The sequence below is a fragment of the Taurulus bubalis genome (assembly GCF_910589615.1).
Source record: "Taurulus bubalis genome assembly, chromosome: 13".
Classification (NCBI taxonomy): Eukaryota; Metazoa; Chordata; class Actinopteri; order Perciformes; family Cottidae; genus Taurulus; species Taurulus bubalis.
The window spans coordinates 18,766,481-18,781,536 of record NC_136601.1 but is presented as its reverse complement, the minus strand read 5'-3'; positions in this window follow the sequence as shown (position 1 = coordinate 18,781,536).

Genomic DNA, 15,056 nt, shown 5'->3' with positions numbered 1-15,056 from the left:
TCTTATTGCCACAAACAGACCAAAAATAAGTAACATGATAGGAGGTCAAAACATCTCGACAGGTACATGTTGTTCTGTAATTTTCCATGTATCTTCAACATTTAAAGTGGGTAAACCCACATTGTAGAAAAGGCAGTGATTCAACTGTAGCCTCTGGCAGTAGGATGTATTAAAAGGCACACATAACGCGACACATAGCACATTCACACCTTTTCTGTGGGGTTTATCAAATTATATTGACCATTCACTGAGAGCCACCTTTCTGAGTAGCCTTTCCTACACCCGCCAAGTTTGCATTCTAGTATGCAGTTTAAAAGCCCCTCAAAATTCCTAGTCATTTTTAAACACTAGGCAATGGATTTAAAGAGAGACTAAAAGGCACTTTTAGCCGGATTGTAGCAACTGTAGCAAGCTAATCACTCTGTCAGTTGGTTGCCGTTTCTGTTTGAATTTATAAAGTTTCCATCTGAATCATATGAAAATGCAAAACAAGAAAAGGGGTTTCCAACAATTCTAAAGTAACTTATAACTTGTGCTACAGAGTTAGCCACCCAATGTATGTAGTGTGCAGTTAAGCACATGGTTTGATCCATTCCTTACATTACTTTCAGGTTTTTAGTCATGGGAAAATATTACAGATTTTTTTTACTCTTTTTTTATAAACTAAAATGCTCATGATACACAGTATTTGACGGTAGTGTCTTCCTTTAGGCCACCTCACCTCGGTCACTCTCTCTAACCTTATCCTTTTTTTTCCACAAGGGCTAAGAGGAAGCACGCCCACAAACCTTTCATCAGATGGAAACAACCTTTCCAGATTGTCCCTGCTGGAGATATAATTATCACACAAGCCCTGGCTGTGTGTGCAACTGGCCACTGAATACCTTGCCAGATTCCTCTGTGACGTTGGTTTGCCATGGCCACCCATCATTAGCAGGACACACAAACCTTGGACAGGAAAGAAAAGAAATATGTCTCACATACGTACAGTAAAGTTATGGTCTGTGGTGGTGGGGGAGGAGGCGGCCGTAATGATCAACCTACGCGATGGCAGATGTATAAGGTCTGCCGCTGATTAGGGTCTGATCGGAGTAGTGAATCACTTCGCTCTACTTGTTTTCTTTGGTAATGATTCACCACTGTGACTCTGTAAACAATGTCTTTAACTTTCTGCAAGGGGAGTGTTGGTAAAAGAAAAAGAAAAGTAGACTAGTCTAGAGATAGTAAAAGTTGCAATTTACTATTTTCTGTTGCATCCTGGACCTGGAGATGGACTCTCAGTGTGCCGAGCAGCTGGTTAAAAAGCAGGACAAAACACAAACACAGTGGCAGATGGATGCACAGCTTTTAATGATGCGTCTGGTCACAGAGGTCCTAAATGAGCTTTATTCAGGGATTTCATGGATACTGAATCTGAATGAGGGGTGAACGGGTCTGCTTTAGTGTGTGACAATTTCTTAGCTGAGGAGAGAAAGAAGCACTGTTAAGAGAAAAAAAAAAGTGAGATTTAGAGAAGGAAAGAGATGCAGGGGGGAAATGCTACATTCATTTCCTGGAGGCAGAGTGAATTGTATGAGCCAATCAGCTGCTTTAAAGGAACCGGACATTCTTGTGTTGGGGAATTCATGTGGACAGTGCCAAAAGGCTGATTGATGCATGTTCCGGTTCAGTGGAGTTCTTAGGAACCAGGGGATGAGACCCATTTTACTTGTGCCACATCAACCTCCAGAGAAAGTAACTCATGATAACCTGCAGATAACTGGCAGTGTTTCAATGGGGACTGATGCCTCTGGAGAAGTCGGTTTGCACCGATGGCTTAAGATCAAACGGAAAGAGAACACTGTGTGCATTCAACACATGGAAACATTTCACTTCAACATTTCATCTGTCAGTATGCCGATTGTGTACATTCAATTAAATCTTTCATCTAGATCTACTGATACCATATGACTTAAAAGCAAGAAGAAAGTGTGCATTCAGCTTTTGTGGTCACATGCTGTTGCAGAAGAGAGGCTTTGGAAATTCGAGACGAGGCACAAGACAAGTACCGCAAGTTAAGCTGGCTGAGAGTTTCATTCAAATTCAGGGATACACCGCTATGTGTGCCAGCTAATGCAAGCTCTGCATACATGCTTGGCTCCTGGTTGGGTGTTGCTATGCCTATGTTTCTGCATGCCTGTATTTGAGTGGTGTATCGCGCCTAATCTCCCTGTTCCTGTGCACATGACAGCAGTGCATCACTGGCAGACCATATGCGTTTTGATGAAATGAAACCTTGCACCCACGAGTGTTCCTGATAGCTGGCAGTTCAGACTAGGATAGCACAAGGGTCAAAATGACCTCCAGACTATTGTATTATTTATACATAGCCTACTCTCCTCTTTATCACATGACAGTACTTAAGAATTACAATCACTGAGATAAAAAGGTGGACATACAGTACTCTGGGATTTGTGTGAGACAAATGCATTGGTCATTTATTAGCCTAATATATGTTTAACATGATTTTTTACAACAGTTTAAATAAGAATAATGATGAATAAGAATTGTATGTCCTCCTTTTAAATACATTTTATAAAAAGCAATTCACTAGTTCACGGTCACAAGAAAAGCAAGAATATAAAGTTCAAGAGATGTAAATAGAAATGTCTCAAAAAAGAAGCAGCCTCAAGTATTAATATGCTATGCTACAGCAGACATCGTTTGACTTCAGCAGTCTTACATCAGTGTTTTAATGACAAAAATACACCCGTCAGTCACCACCATGGCTGCAGGCTTCTCTCTAATATTTTTGTACTAGAACACTATGTGAGTAGCCAGCAGGCAGGAATAGAAAGGTGTGAACAAGTCTGGCTGGTCGGCCGAGTTCTCATTCCCTGAAACCAAACTATGAACTACTACAACAACAACGCTTTTATGGTTCACCTTTTGAAATATTCAACCGTCTGCACATGTTTCAATTGTCTATAGGTCATGTGTAGGAGCTTGTGTACACACCGTACATATTTAGCATGCCCCGTACAAATGATATGATAATAATCAATTAATAAACCACATCTAAGGTATGACTTTGAGTTTAAAGGACAGCTGCGTTTGAAAGTCGGCTTTAATGAAGGCAGCTATACACATACTGTATGCCTGAGTGAAGTCCTCAAATTGGAGAGCGCTGTGGTAATTGCATTAGAGAGATGCTCTTTTGCCACGTTATCTTTCTTCCTGCAGGTGTTGAGCAATGCAGCTTCAAGTTGCTCACATTCTTTCAATAACAAGCCGAGCCAAGAACTGTGACAACTACAAAAACAGTGTCAACCTCAAAACTTTGTCCAAGATATATTCATCTTTACAGACGCGAGTCATAAAAAGAAAGTTAGTTTAAACAGTTTCATGATGGAAACATGCTGCTTCTTGCCGTTTGTTTTTTTCTCCATCCATTATTATTGACACAGTCCAAACAGCAAATAATCAAATGCAAACACAAAAACCTTGTTTTGTGGTTAAAGCTACTGCAAGGAACTTTTAGTTTCTGTTGATTTTGGCAATACCCGTGGACAAAAAGCGTACTGTTTCCGAGCACCAGAGTCCCTTCAGAAAACCTCTGACAGTCTGTTCTGCTCAGTAAAAGTTACTTGTAGTAACTTTAATAAGACAAAGTATATATGCAGTGTGAGGTGAGGTTGTGTTATTTCTTTACTCGCACAAGTTACAATACAGTGCACTGACATCTTGCATGAGTACAATCATACTACTGTGTACATACATTGTTCAAAATGAAAAAGTGTCCTAAATGTGCATGTCAATGTGTATGTTTGTGGTGGAAAACAGGCTCTACTACAAGCTAGTTGGTTTGCACATTCGTTTGTGGATGAGGATGACTCTTTTCTTTTTCACTGGCCTTTATTGCTGCTCAGATTGGTTGCCATGCACAGAGAGAGAGAGCAGAGGGTCGGGGAAAGACAAGCTCTGGGGCTTGTCTTTCTTTACTTAGGTTGAAGCTAAAATGCAAAATGACAAAGAAGCAACAATTAAGGACTCCATCGGCAGAGAAAACACTCAGCAGAGGGTTTGGAAAATAAGTGGACTTTAGATAATGAGCAGGATGGTAAATCACGTTGTCTTCCTTGCCCTCCTACTACTGGCAGCATTTTAAAAGAACATCAGCTTTCCTTTTAACAACTTCCAAACTGTCTTTATGTAGAATTGTATAATATGCCTGAAGCTAGACTTTCTGTAAAGCAGTAAAAACAGGTAATGGCCATTTATTTCCACCAAAGACGTCAAAGCCAAGACTAACTATTTTGGGAGCAGAAAAAGAACATTGGCTAACTTGTAGAGCACCATGGAGTCCCTGTGCTGTGTTAATATAATCAAGACAATTAGAGAAGGAGAAGCAAAACAATACACCAGCCTACCAATCATGTACTGAGCTACTCCTGAGCTACCAATATTACTCATCATCTTTAGTACTTTGTGAAGAGCATCTACATGTGCAAACTATAGAGCAATAACTATAACAATCAGAGCATATCACACCAAAGAAAAAACACTAAAGAAGCAAGTTTCTCCAGAAGACAACGTTTCCTTCGAGACAATGCTTCATATCATATCACCAAAAAAGTACCACCAGCACCAATCATGTTCTTATGTGGCAATGAAAGCATGCAGATAACACACTAGCTCAGTTGTGGCACATCTTAGATTATCAGGCAGAATGTTGAATGTACTGTACATACATACAACAAAGAAGTCCAATTCCTGGGAAAAGAAATATCCAAATTAAGTTGACAGCTTCAGTACAGCTTCTGCAGAGTGTGGTGACCTGGCCTTCCTAGTGGCAATGTCAACAGAAATATGGAGTCAGAGAGGTGTTTTCTGCAGTCTGCTATTAACGTCTCATTTTGACCCATGTACTGAAGCTACTGATGTTGTTTTCTGTTGCATTGGTGTACAGCAAATGGTACCTTCAGCTGCGTCACGTGAAGTCTTTCCGTGAATGTCTCCTTGCTTCCTGCCTTTCAGTTAAGCTAAGCCTTGACACAGCTGACGTACAGCAAAATGCAACAAAAGCAGTTTGGGTGACATTATCATCTCTGGAAAACAGTAGCTCACATTTCTTTTGATATACATCGAATTCTGACCTCATGGATAACTGACTGGTAGAATTCTGGCACGGTAAGTGCAAGAGCTTATTCATTTCTCTATAAAAGTCTGGGCGACGTCCAGATTTGTACATTGTTGTAGTGCTTTGCGGTGCCACTTTTAAACATTGCATAACGCTCAATTACGTGCAGAATAGACGTGCTAAGAGCTCTGACAAAGCACGGTAAGTGGGACCTTCTCAGAACGGCCATAATCTGTTTGATGTAGGCGTAATGACAACGTTTAAAATGATGCTTTAGTTTTAGTCTTTGTTTGATTTCCAATCCAATGTTGAATACTGAGACAAAACAATGTGTCACCCTCCAACACCGCACCGTCAATGAACTCAGTGGTTGTTTTAACTCTGCGGAGGATGCAGTGGATGGCAGTCATTCATTTATGGGATCATTTTGGTAGCAAAGCAAATAGCCCCTGGGGGTTCCTGTGCTAAATATATGTATCTAAATTGTTTAATATGTAAACCACTTTCTATGCAAATGAGCCTCACCGCAAAAACAGTCGAATTCACAAAGATCAGCGCAAATAGCCACAAGCAATTAAAACACGTTGCGGTGAAACTAAAGTGTAAACAGAGAATTGGTGGTAACTGAAGCACGAGCGGCGCCACATCTAGATCTTTCCATTGATGGCAGCAGTGATTGTAACAAGGATAGAGCAACTGATTTATTTCAGGATGCAATGCCAGTTGAATAAAGGAATAAACCTCCCCTACATGTCAATTTTGAAAATTCACGAAAAAAGGGCAAATTGCTCTGGGGTGCAAAATGTGATGGGCGTGTTTTTCTGCAATATCTTTCGTAAATCGGACCTTGAGATGTTATGACCCTAACAGATGATGAATAAAGACAGTAATGAAGTGTATTTGCATGCCCGCCCCCCATTCAGGAGAGACACATGAGGTAGAAGGAGGCCAGAGGTGAGAGATAGAGACAGCAGGGTTCTGGTTTATGGTTCAGATAAGCACAGTCATTTGTTATTAAAAATGAGGAGCCGTTTCATTATACCGCCTGTCACTTTACATCAAATATGATCAATGTGACCTTGCTGCTTGGACCAGGTTTGTGCTGAGAGTGCTGTACTATGTGTAGCGGCACATCATCTAATGAAAATGCACTGAAACATCTTTCACTCTTTTACTGCTAATGCCAAAGTTGCTTTGGTACATCAAAGACTTGATGTACGTGATGACTTTATTCTGCCCTTTATTCTGCCCCTCTGAAAAGAAAACACACTAATACATGCCATACATTCGTGCTTGGCAATCTTGGCACTTATCCAGTTTTGACTGTTTACAACCAATAGGTTCTCTCTAATTTGTCCAATTGAATATAATAACTTCACCTGAAATCTTTGCAACAAAGCACTTGGTGTTGCATTTGTGAAGATGTTTTCTCCTCCTTCTTGTCACATTACTTCCCTTCTCCCCTGCCATTTTATCTCTCACTCGCCTAATTAAGTTAATTCAGTGCACCTGCTAGTCACACTCACCTAATCAGCTCAATCAGTGCACCTGTTAGTCACACCCATCTCTTCAGCTTAATCACTCTCACCTGCCCACTCTGCTGCACCTCCTCCTTTCCCCTGACTGCGTGGCGTTCCACGTCTCTCCACGTGAACAGAACTGAGACCGTTTGCCTGATGCAATCTCTGCCTTGAATAAAGCCTTGTGCAACGGTTCACTGTTTCCGTCGTACTGCTTCTGGGCCCGTACCACACCAGTTACGCTTCCTGTTGATATATAGAGATTAGACCATTGCTCAGCCTTCACATGATAATGTTTTACTGAAGGGCTGAAGTAAGCTAACATTAGCATTGCATTAGTGAACAGGTGCGACTGCAGTGTTAGCTTGGATCATGTGAGTTTCAATGAAATTTCAAGTTGGCCAGTTTTCCCAACAGAAGAAGAAACACCAAAGTGTCTATTTGTTAACACCACTCCAAAGTAATACATGCCTGGCTGTCCACCTTGGGGTAGGCCTATGACTTCTACAGTTGTATTTGGCAGTACAGTACAGCTGCTACGTAAATGTTTCCTTCAACATGAGTGGATATTCACGTTCCTTTTTTTACCCCCACCACCTGAGCAGTGTGCCTGAACTGCACAACAGTTGAACAAACTAACAATTACCCACAAGCTGAACGGCAGTTTTTTTTTAAAGTGTGGCAGTACAGCCTTTTTTTTCCTCTGTGATTAATTTGCACGTAACTATATTGAGTCAAAAGGCGATTTCTCTTAACTTTTGCACCGCAAATAACGCCATAGACCAATACCGTTATTTTAAATGAGAACAAAACACTGAACTTTATTATTCCTTTCACTCTTGACAAAGGCGTACTAAATCCACTCCTTCAGTTATTACCTTTCACAATAAAAGCTCGACAGATATCATATTTACAAGCGAGTTTTTCACAATTTCATGTTTTTTCAGGGGTTTTGTTATGTACCTGCATCTGCATTTACCTGGGAAAGTTCTAGACACATCCAAGCTGTGGAAGTGCTCCACCTGACAGTCACCTGACATCTTAAATATGTCCATATATACATACATAAATATATATTTACAATTTCCCAGTCTCACATTCAAGAGGTAGGTATTCTGATATTTCAGCATATTTTAAAGCCACTTCACTTCAGACAGATGGTTCATATTAAGCAATGAATGATAGGCCTCATCTTTTGTGCCAAGATGGCAAGTGATGAATAATGCAGCTTTAATTCCGAATTCAACTGAAAGATTCATTAGCAGACTCTCTAATATTGGCGCTGTGTTCCAGAAGAGAGCTGCTATAATTATAGAATCTGATTCCTTTCCACCTCTGCCATCATCACTGACGTGTTGTTTATGAAATAGGAATCAAAGCGATAATGGACTAGTGTTCACCTGCATATGAATGGGAATATTTAGCCGAGACAAAAAACTGCATCCAAAAGAAGCGGTGAGTGGGAGAAACAACAAAGAGGCTGAAGGTTCCAGGCTTCTCTCTCTTTTCCCCGCTTATCTTATCATTATACCACATCTGACTATAACGACTGAAGAGAATGATTTCTTACGATTAGTTATTACAATTTCTTATTAGATTACAATGTAAAACAGTTGCAAACTGTTGAGGCTAATATCCCAAGTCCCAAAGGGTGTTTTTTGTGTTGTTTTTTCCTGCTTGAGCTGTGCTGTGTTGGGTGGAGGCGGTTGCGGATATTACAGTAAATTACTGCTGATTTTCTTTGATTTTTTGTTTTTGAAGCACAAATTACACGGGATGTACGCCACTCCATGACAGCAGCTGCAGTTGCTATAGCAGCGAGATCACAGGCACAACAAGTATAGCAGACTTTGTATGACATACGATCCATATAAAAATTTAAAAACAAAGCAAAAGATCAACAGAATGAAAAGGACCACAGAGTGTGCAACAATTTATTATGATGCTTAAAAAATAGTTAACATTCTGCTTGACTGGGAGGTAAGATAAGTTACCTTGTTTGGTAGGTTGTTGGTCTTTAACTGTAAGCTGTTGGCCTGAATCTAGTCTGACATGTGTGGGTGTTTCATTGAAGCAGATCCTTGATCAAATCTTTATCTGCTTATCAACTGTTTTTCCAAACACTAATAGTTTATTTTAAACACAATTTTAAAACAATGACCAAAGCTGTTCAACTCTCATCTGTGATAAAAAAAATAAAAATAAAAGATTTATCTGAAAATGCAATGCCTAAAACTGAGATAATTACCACTATGGCGCTGCCGAATCCTGAGATGAACTATGAATCAAAGACAGGAAAGCTACTTTCAACAAAATACTAATACAAGGGCGACAACACGTTATTTGTGATGTATTACTTATCTAAGGCAAGTTTAACATTCTTGGTATTTATTTTTCTCACCATAGCGTGAGACATGATATAAAATAAATGTGTTAGTTTATGGGCTTCAGCGCAACACCAAGTCTGGGGAGGAAAAATATGTTCCAATCTTGCTTAATGAGGCAAACATTCCAGCGTATGAGAACAGCGAGGGCAGATTAAAGTGGTTAGCCCAAGCAACATCACATCTCACCAAATATGCACCATTATTAAAATAATGTATGAGAAACATGAATCCACTTTTTAAGAAATATTTAATAAATACAAATAATTAATTGTAATTGTCATCCAAGTGTGCTGAAACTGATCAGTCGGACACTGCATGTTCTCAGCAACTCTCCCAAATTTAAAATATTGTATCACGAGATTTTGACTCAAGGGACCTCTAAATGACACCTTCTGTGTACAAAGACATATAAACCTCCAGGCCGTTAACTGGATGTAATGCAGGTTCTCTGAGAATATGCAGGCAAGGGTCTCGGCTGAAAAACCACACGTGGATATTTAAATACCTGTCTAAAATAGGGCTGTGTACAGAACGCCAAGACCAGATCATCCGTTATTATAACTAACCCTGACTCGTATATCGACTAACCTGAGAGGGATATTCTGTCTGTAGGGAATGCTAACAGTGCATTGATCAGGGTGCTAAGGGCAGAGCATTGTTGGGGGGGGTATGACATAAAAGGCCCCCCAACATATTCTAACTTCAACTGAAGAAATGCACTTCTGAACACAGTGGAGTGAGCTGGAGCTTTAAAAACAAAATGGGGAAGGGAAAGCGGTTGAAAGATATAAACAACGTGGAAATCAGCTGAAACAGCAAATAGCTGAGTGCATGTTTGGGGAGAAAATAAGTGCACCAGAACTTACATGAGTTATGACCATGGAAATATGTTTTCTTTGTTGTCTTTTCACTTCATTGTCGCATATTGTGGAAATGTATTCAAGGCAAAAAAAAACATACTGCACGGTTGGGTCTGTAATGTGACACAAACAGGCTGACTCTCCCCCCGGATGCAACTGGAACGTCTTCCTCTGTGAACAACGTGATGTTTTCAAGATGGCTGCATGATGCCTGGAGACAGGGTTCAGTTCAGTCCTACTGAGGCGCTTGTAGGTGTGGCCATAGTGCAGAGCAAAGAGGCGCTGAAAGTCTTTCTACAGAGGTGTATCACAGATGCTGTTTTCTTTGGTCCAAGCTGAAACACTGATTGGTGGTGATGAGTCACTTGAATTTGCTTAGCTCAACCTCGTCTAATAAGGTTTACATACTGCTAATTTGTTATGTGAGGTCCCACTATATCTTGTTGGGACGAGCGGATATCACATTGAAAGAGAGGACTTTAAACCAATGACATTGGTCGATAGGGAATACAGTCAGTACCTTTTGTGACTGGTAGATGTTAAAGTCTGCCATCACTCAAAACAATGTTTTGCTTTTTGTTTGACCATCTTTCACAATGTATTTGCTTTTGCAAATAAGTAATATATACACAACATTTTAGAAGACAGATGTGGGTTTACTTTACTGATCTACTGATGCCACTTGTTGTTTGCTGAGTTTCTACCCCTGCTATTGACCTGTATTTCAGCTCTAAGCCCTTTGCATTGTACACTTGAATGAAATGTTTTAAATAAAGAGATGTAATCGTCTCACTGTCTTTCCTAACTTCCCATAAGCAAACTACACGTGACAATATGTCCAGTGGAGTTTCAGGTCATCGGTGTAACTACATCTAATTCTTTCCTGGAGGGCCCTGAGTTGTCAGACAGTTTGGACGCAATCCACCAGCACCTCCATTTCCCCTTGTCATAAGGATTTTGAGTATTTCTCGCCCTCTCGCTCGTGCGGTTCATCAGGCAAGAAAGAGAAAACAATACCATGGCGTGACCCTGCCTTTGAAGAGGCAGCCTTGTTGGACATTTGACATTCCACTGGCACGGCATCACAGGTCTACTTCTCCACATATCAGCTTGTGCTGCTCAGATAATACAATGTGACCGGACCAAAATAGACCATTACATTGATTGTGTTGGCCGGCACTACCACAAATTACACGACCCTCTTTGATCCAAACTTACACCTGAATGCATTTGAGATATGAAGTACTAGCTTCAATCAAATGTACAGACTAGCACATGCCTGACTGACATTGGATTAGCCACTTTTCTGTTTGCTGTTGCCTTTCAGTGAACCAGATTCAATTGCTGCATCTCACTACTGCATTTTATTTCTTAAACTGCACTGCAACTTTTATTCAATTTTTATTTTGCTTTTTAACTGTTTTTATGTTTTCTTAACTGTTTTTAAATCCTGTTTCTCTGCATTATGTTTTGATGCTTTTAATGGTTTTATGTGAAGCACTTTAAATCAATCGCCTTGTTGTTGAAATGTGCTATGCAAATAAACTTGCCATGCCTTGCAGTGCTACCCAGTTCCCCCCCTAATCATCGTTTCTGAGACCTTTTAGATTACATTCACAGGCAGTTACACTGTGAGAGAAATAAATAAATAAATACAAAGCAAGTTGTTTAACAGGCCTTTACGCGGTTTTAGGACTCATCTAGACTCTTCGATCCAGCTGGTATGAGTATTATCACTAAAAGGTTTTTTTTTTTTTTTTTTGTTAGATACTTTTTTGGACAAGAGCAAATTGTGAATGCAGACTCAATACAGAATTAGAACAAACGCTGGCTGTACGTGTGTTGGTTGTTAAAAGCTTTGGCAGACCAGATGTTGTAAACTATCACTTATGTTTTATTTTCGAGATGTCGTAACATCCATGTTCTCAGGAGAACAAAACAAGGTGGGTTGATCCGAGGTTACAGATAAGATTACCTTTAAGGTAACATTAGCCTCAGTAGAACAGGACTTTCATGCTCTCATTGTCTCTCTGTCCGCCATCATTATCATGACTGCACATGCAAAAAGTGTTTGACGTTGCTATGATACGATTGTGATGTACTGCTTTGCACATAGCAGGGCAGATTAGCACATTTTGTTTGGCATTTGTTTGGCTTTGCATCCTACTGAAAAAGACAAGATCCCCGAGGAGAGTCCAAACATTTTCCCCGTGCCACTACAAGGACACCAAAATAGGAAGAAACATATTAATTACAGAAAAAAAGGAAAATGCAGCTACAGTTCATGTAGAGCTTGGCTCCGTGCCGAACACTTAGAGACGAGAGCCAACCCAAAGGTTGAGTCGTTCAAAAGAGATCAAGTCCATTTGGCTGGCTGAAGTCACTTTTACGGGCAGTTTCTGAAAATAACACTTCAAGTGAAGTGATCAGGGAGTCAATAAGCTCATTTATCCTCTTTGGTTGTAAGCATACGCACTTTATGCACACACACACACACACACACACACACACACACACACACACACACACACACACACACACACACACACACACACACACACACACACAACATGCACACTTTCAACAGTCACTGACCTCATGAGACAGTCTGATGAAGTTGTCAAACAGAAACAACATCGTGTGCTTGAACCAGCTTCTTTTTTTTACATACCACCCATAGAGAGAGGCAAGAAAAAAACAGATTTATCCCACACCCCATGAGCTCTTTGAAAGGGAAAACTATCCTCCCTGGGAAAAGAGAAGGACATTCAGAGTTTGAATAAAATGGCCGTGGACATTTTAATATCCAGCTTCAGCTAAACCAGTAATAATGCAAACTTCATAGTAATTTAATGGGTCAATTATTACTATCTGCCATATACATTCACCTAAATACTAAACTCCTACACACTGTCATTATTTTGATTAACACAATTATGTGAAAGGGAGGACATTCACTAACTTTGTTCCTCTCTGTTCCGCACCCCTCCTCCTCAAACTAAGGCAACTTAAATATACCAATTGTGATTATATTTCATAAGATGTCAATCATGGGATAATGAATACCTCTCCCATGTGGCTTTACCACAAAGCTGCGAGGATCACTTCCCCATCGTTATATCTTGCTTCTCAATGCACAATAGGAACATCAATGCGCTATACATGCTCTGGTGTTATTACTCCCTTCCTCCTCTCTTGTCAATTGAGATCAATCTTCTTTTCTTCTTAAGAATCCTGGCACAAAAAGAAGAAGAAAAAAACACTTTTTGTCAAACACAAAGGACCTCTTTGTCAAGCCAAATCAGACGGCCATTTGCTGGACACTTCGATGACATTCATCTTTTACACGCTTCACCAATCCCCTTTACTTAAGAACAACATTTTTCTACTCTCATACGTTTTTAGTGTTACAAACTTAAATGGACTTTTTTTCTCTCGAGTGTTAAAAAGAAACTTTGAAGGCAGTCTGTGAAGAGGTGATATAATGCCTCCACCTTCCCCTTCTCTCCAGCAGGCTACCCCTCACTGACCTTATTCTTCTGAGCGAGGACGATAAACAGTGTAGCACCAGCCTATATTTCCCTGAGAGAGGGATCATCTGTAGGGAAAGTCACATACAAACTTATTGAACTCTGTGAACTCTCTTATTTACTCTAAACCAGGCTTTGGTATCAAACAAATATTTGATAGAAACAGACTCAAGAGTTACTGATTGCAATGTGGATATGAACATCTTTTTATGAAGATAATTAAGATAATTAATTGAATAATCAACAGTCTGTAGAGGAAAGTGTCATCTTTCTGAATTATATTAAGGAAGTCAAAAATATAGTGTACAATAGTACAAGACCCACTTTATGTGTGCTTGTGGCCAGGTTGTTTATTTGTGCAGCGTGTGGGTGTATTTGTGTGTTGGGTACGAGGAAGATTGTTCTTTTAACACTAAACAAAACTAGGCGAATGTCATCACAATTACGAAACTGCGATTCTGTCTCGTACCTTAAGTCAAAAAGTTCAGACTATTCCAGAAGGCTGGACATTCCTCACTTGACAGTTTGACTTCACTGTCACTAACACAGTAAATCTGGTGTTGGATTAACGAGCGGTTCTCTGCTGAGAGGAATGTTAACAGCGGGAACTGCAGTCAGTCAAATAACGTTCCAATAATCTGTGAATCTGGATATGCAGTCTCTCTTTTTCCAACACGCATTTTATGAGATGCCTGAGAGAAATTGCGTAAACAAACACCTACCAAGACAAATTAAAGGCCAGTGAGGTCTGTCCATGATGAAAAACAAATCAGTTGTTGCTCGGCACCACAAAAGGCCTTGTCAATAATAGAGGAGCCGTGGATCAGGGCGCAGAATCCACCACTTTATTTGACTTGACCTTTCTCTACGCCCGTTCACTCCTTTCCTCATCTCCCCTTCTCGCTCTGCCACACGCGCACACACACACACACACACACACACACACACACACACACACACACACACACATTACATCATCACTGTCTTCTTGTCTTTCCTTATGTTTCCCTACTTTCCATCCTTCACACACATTAGATCACCGTACTGATTTCAATCCAGCTGTTATGGTTTGGGGGCATCTGGGAGACATTCCAGTGCCGAGCCCTCCTGCCCAGCCGTGTAATTCTCAACAGCTGCAGAGCATACAGCTTTGACACTTGAGCAAAGATACCAGACCAACTGAATTAAGGCTGAATCTGTCCAAAGGCAACATGCACATGTTTCACATTATTATCTGCAATATTATTGCATGTGCGATGTAATACTAGTGTGTAGATGATGAGTGCATAAGTGATCATAAAACAAGGATTCAATACGAGGGTTGTCTGACCTCATACTTCAACCGGTTGGACAACTTTTCATTTTCAATGGAAACTGTAATTTTTTCAGATTCGACTTCAGGTTGTGCTCTCGACTGTAACTCTCTGGGGACATCTAGAGGTCAGACATACACACTACAGGATATACACACGTTTTGAAAACCTGTGGTTGAAATCATGTGATCCTCGTTTTTACTTCATTGTTCGGGTTCTCACAGACTCCACTACTGTATGTGTAAAAATAGATATTCAATATTAGCCTCTTTCTTTTCTTCGGACTTTATAAAACCAATATGTAGTATTGATGTGAACTCTGACAGA